Here is a 5,740-nt window from a genome sequence, read left to right as displayed (position 1 = left end):
CCCCTGATCAAAAGAAGGAGGAAGACAGGACACATAACCATCAAGATGGACTAAAATGACTTCTGAATTTAATATAAATTGTAATATGAAAGTAAATAAATGAAAAAACAAAGAAAATGTCAGAGGCAGTCCTGCTGAAACATGTCATATAGAACAACTTTGATTCTGTCCCTTTCTCCCTACACTGGAGCACTTAAAATTCTGGGAAGCCTACACATATCCCCCTAGCCCCTGAAAATAAGTACCAAGAAGTGAAAATATCACACATTTCTGTTTAGTGAGTAAATAGATGATGATCCAGTGTAACCACCAGACTGAACTTGAATTCTAGATGAAGGTTATGTACATCATTAATGGAATTCTATTTAGAGGATTGTGTGTGTGTGTGTGTTGGCATAACAAGGACCCTGTGAGAGCCATGTCAGACTCTGCCTGAGGCCACAGCTCAGGTCACAGAGAGGCCAAACCTCTTTGCTCCCCCTGATCCCCGCTGCTTACCCTTGATCAGGACCAGCACTCCTGGAAGTGATACTCTCTTCCCTCTGACGTCTGGGTATGCTTTGTTGGACCCAATATATGTATTTCCTTAACAGCCCTTCCTTTGGGACCTCTTTCACAGAACAGCTCAGAAGCATGTACCTCAGTCTCCAAAGACACAATTAGAGTTCATTCGGAGTACAGAGAAGATACATTAATGAGGTTATGATGAAATGAACAGCATTTCATCAAAAGGTGACTCTCAAAAAGAATCTATGTCACAATATAACCATACATGTATCTAACAATAGAAACTCTCCAAATTGTCCTAATTAGACTTTTCTAGAAGCTATCATGTGGTTCATGTTTTTCCTGACCAGTGCTCCTCTATCTTCCTAGGCTATACTTTCATGTCTCATTCATCAGGAAAATTTCCATCAATCCTTGGTGCTATGGCTTGAGTTATAACACTCCAAAGTTCATATGTTGAAGCCCTAACCTCCAGAAATTTGGAATGTGACTGTATTTTGAAGTAGAACCTTTATAAAGGTGATTCAGTGAAAAGGAGGTGGCTAGGATGAACTCTAATCCAATCTGACTGGTGCCTTTATAAAACACAAAAAGTGGAAATTTAGACACAAAGAGATATGAGGGGTGCTTGGGCACAGAAAAAAAGACCATGTGAGGAGAAAGCAAGAAGGTGGCCATGTGCAAGCAGAGGAAAGAGGCATCAGAACAAATCAACCTTGCTAGCACCTTGATCTGGGCCTTTTAGCTCTAGAACTGTGGGGAAAATAAATTTCTATTGTTTACAATATCCAGAATCTGGTATTTTTTTATGGCAGCCTTAGGAAACTAACATACTTCTTAATCAATACTAGGACTTTTTTATGTTGATTTTTATATATAAAAAGACTACTTAAATTAGGAGATGCAATGTATCATAATAAGGCATTCCTTAATTTTTCATTAATTGAGATATATATAACTGAAGAAAGAAATACAAACACCCACATGACCTTAATCGCTATCAATTACTGCTTTACCTTGCAGAGATTTCCACTCTGAATCCTCTTTTGGATGCAAAGCTTTTTGAAGTCTCTCTGTCTCTGTCTCTCTACTTATTTATTTCTAGCTACATCTCCATTTCTTTCTGTTTCATGCAGCAATTCTTCTTCTTTTGATCTTGATTTTTTTTAACTATTGGGAAATTATTTATTGGTAGGTTTCAGTGACTCTAAATAAAAATATTTGTTTTCATATATATATGTATATATGTGTGTGTGTGTATATATATATGTGTGTGTGTGTGTGTGTGTGTATATATATATATATATATATATGCTTTATTTGACAATACATATATTGTCAAGGAAATCTCTGTATTGGAGCAAGCACAAATATGAAAATCAGAAAAGAAAAAATAAATTTATTTTGAAGGGCATTTTATGGTAGATATTCTACTTATGACCTGCTAACTAACACACTGTCCTAACAAATGAATAAGTACCCCTGGAGTTATCAATTCTGAGTTTGCATTCTTATTTTCTCACCTATGAATTACCTGATTTGAAGCAAGTCATTTCATCCATCTAATCATGACAATGAATCCATAATGAATGTTATTATTTTATATTATATAGTACTATACTTACGAGCAACTTATGAACTGTCAAGTGTAATTAAAAATAAAGACAAAAATGACTCTTACAACCTTCTCAGAATCTCAAGAGCAGTGCTCTTGACTCTGTTCTGAGTCAGCATGCATGGCAGTTTTTCCAATTGATGCAGACTCGTTTATTTTAAACACATATTCAAAGACATTAATGCCAAATTAAAAAGACAAATGTAATACGCAATTTCTACATTATCCAATGACTTTATCTTTTGCTCATTTTACTTATTTCAGAGATTTACAAGCTCTTATCTGTTATCCATGACATTGAAATTAATTTTTTAAAAAATAATAATTGGAGTTCCCGTTGTGGCTCAGCAGAAATGAATCTGACTAGCATCCATGAGGATGCAGGTTTGATCCCTGGCCTTGCTCAGTGGGTTAAGGATCCAGCACTGCCATGAGCTGTGGTGTAGGTCACAGATGCAGCTCAGATCCTGCATTGCTCTTGCTATGGTGTAGGCCAGCAACTATAGCTCTGAGTCAACACTTAGCCTTGGAATCCCCATGCGCCATGGGTGTGGCCCTAAAAAAAGACACAAAAAATAAAAACTAAAAAAGAGTCTTTTGTTTAACAAAATATTTGTTTAAGATACTTTGCTCTATCTATCATTTTCCTTAGGGCATCTTTAATATCTTTATTTCTTGAGCTATAGATCAAGGGATTCAATATGGGAATCAACACTGTGTAGAACACTGACACCACTTTATCCCTTTCCAGGGCATAGCTAGTACTTGGTCAGGAGTAAATAAAGACAACTGAACCATAGTACAAGGTGACAGATGTCAGGTGAGAGCCACAAGTGGAAAATGCCTTGAGGCGACTTTGGGTAGAGCAAATCTTCAAGATGGCAGCAATGATGAAGAGATAGGAAGCAAGAATAAGCACGGTGGGAGTGATGACATTGGAGGCAAGTATGAAATAGAGCACAGCCTGATAACTTTCCTTCACATCACAAGCCAACTTGACAAGGGGTGGCAGATCACAGAAGAAATCATCAATGATGTTCTTTCCACAGAAGCTCAAGGTAAATGTTTCACTGGTGATGATAGTTGAGTTCACAAAGCCACCAAAGTATGAAGCTGCAACAAGACTGGCACATAACTTTGGAGACATTGCCTGGGAATAAAGCAAGGGGTTGGAGATGGCCCCCATGGCGGTCATAAGCCATGGCAACCAACAGGTAACATTCACTATAGGCCAGGCCACTGAGAAGAAGAACCGAGCTAGGCAGCCAGCCAAAGAGATGATTTTGTCATCAGAGATGCAGGTCGTCAGGATTTGGGGGGCATAGACAGAAGCATACCAGAGATCCAGGAATGACAGATTCCCAATGAAGAAATACATGGGTGTGTGGAGCTGAGAATCAGCACAGAAAAGAGAAATGAGGGTGATGTTTCCCAACAGAGTGATGATGTAAATGCTGAGGAAGATGTAAAAGAGAACACTCTGTAACCACAGGTCTGTCATGAACCCTAAAAGTATAAACTCATTCACTGTGGTGAAACTTTTCTCATCCGTTGATTTTAGGTTTCGTTGGTTCCTCTCTGTGAAAAGATTAATCAGTAGGTCATGATTAATGGTATTAGCAGATCAGTTTCCCCATCATTTGCCATTTGAGATCATTGAAATAATCCAATGGATGTCTATACACTGTTCATTTTAAGAAATGCTTATGCTGAACTGGGTACAATTCCTGTTGGAAAACTGAGAACTTATTCTATGGTGCCTTAAAAGATCAGATATTATGTATATAATGCAATATGTGTCGCCATATATGTTTAATCTAATTGTCCTCCTTTTGAGAAATTATGATTTGTTCATCTTCTCTTCTGTTTGTGCTTAGGGTGGTTGGGGAACATGTGGGAGAAAGGAGGGAGGGAGTTTGTTTTCTCTTCAAGAATCCTTTGGCTTTACTAGAGAAATACACGAAGAAATATACTTTTATGATTCTAACCGTATTTTGAAATATCCTTGGAAGTGCATTTACACTAATTTCCTCAAAGGCAATAATCATATTTTATTCAACATTTTATCCACAAAACCAAGAACACAGCTACACATAAAATTTAAAAAAAGGGTAACTCAAATAATAGGTTTACTTAGATCATAGGCATTTGAGACCACACCTATTTGTATGACACTCAAATGTATGCTGAAAGGAAGAGAAAATATTTATCATTGGATAATGTGGATAATTGTGTTCAAAATGTAGTTGAATTCCCTACAGACTCAAGAGTTTAAAAAATAAAAAAAAATCTAACCTGAATTGGCCAAACCAAATGGTTTGGGAGAATAAGGTACACTGAATATGGCTCATAAAGATATCCAAGTTATTATTTTTTTAATTGAAGTGTAGTTTACTTACAATATTACATTAATTTCAGGATGATTATTCAGTATTTTTACAGATTATACTCCATTAAAAGTTATTACAAGACACTTACTCTAATTCTCTGAGGTATACAATAGATCTTTATCACGTATCTATTTTATACATAGCAGTTTGTATCTTTTAATCCTGCACCCCTAAATTGCCCCTCCCCTTTCCTTTTCCCCATTGGTAACCACTAGTTTGTTTTCTATATCTGTGAGTATATTTCTGTTTTGCATATACATTCATTCGTTTTGTTTTTAAAATTCTGCATGTAAGGGATATCATACAGTACTGGTCTTTGTCTAGCTTACTTCACTAAGCATAATATTCTCTGTGCCGTGTTGTTGCAAATGGCAAAAGTTCATTCTTTTTTATGGCTAATATTTCATTGCATATGTGTTTTATATACATATATATACACACATTAAATATACACACATATATACCACATCTTTATCCCTTTGTCTGTCAATGGGCACTTGCATGGCTTGCATATCTTGGATGCTGTGAACATTGGGGTGCTTGTATCTTTTCAAATTAGTGTTTTCCTAATTCCTGGAACCTTGGGATGCTACTTTATGGGAGAAGAGTTATTAAGTTAAAAGCATAAGACATTTAAGAAAGGAAGAGTATCAGAGTGAGCCCTAAAAGCAATCACAAATATCCTTCTAAGAAGGAAGTAGAGGAAATCTTAACTATAGATACCTGGGAAGGAGGCCCCAGCCATTGAAGCAGAGGCTAAAGAGATACAACCACAGGGGATGCTGGTAACCCTATTAGATTCTCCACTAGAGCTACTGGGTAGGGTGTGACCTGCCCACATCTTGATTTCAGCCCAGGGATCTTGAGTTCTGACCTGCAGAACTGAGAAAGTTAATAAATTTGTGTTGCGTTAAGCCACCAAGTTTATGATAATTTGTTAATACATGAAGTGATGGAATCCAATCTCTAACAGTCTTCTTTCCTTCAGACACAGAAGCAGGAGACTGAACTGTTCCCAACAATGGTAGAAGCACCGTCTCCACTCGTCTATGTCACAACCCACAGCACGATCAAAAAAGGGCTAAGTTAGTATTGTCTGTCAGGGTCCTGAACAGGCAAGGAAATAACATTTACGCTCTTAGATCCGAGGCTTTCAAAATCTCGTATGCTTGAATAAAAACAGAATATTTTATTTTAGATGATGAACTTAAAATTAAGATAGAAAAAT

At 36.8% G+C, this 5,740-nt stretch overlaps 1 pseudogene; it reads right to left on the bottom strand.

The window, feature by feature from the left end:
* Nucleotides 1-2,723: 2,723 nt before the first annotated feature.
* Nucleotides 2,724-5,353, bottom strand: LOC110258892 (annotated as a pseudogene).
* Between the last annotated feature and the right edge of the window lie 387 nt (nt 5,354-5,740).

Source organism: Sus scrofa, unplaced genomic scaffold (assembly GCF_000003025.6).
Source record: "Sus scrofa isolate TJ Tabasco breed Duroc unplaced genomic scaffold, Sscrofa11.1 Contig53, whole genome shotgun sequence".
Classification (NCBI taxonomy): domain Eukaryota; kingdom Metazoa; phylum Chordata; class Mammalia; order Artiodactyla; family Suidae; genus Sus; species Sus scrofa.
This window is presented reverse-complemented; position numbering and strand designations above follow the sequence as displayed.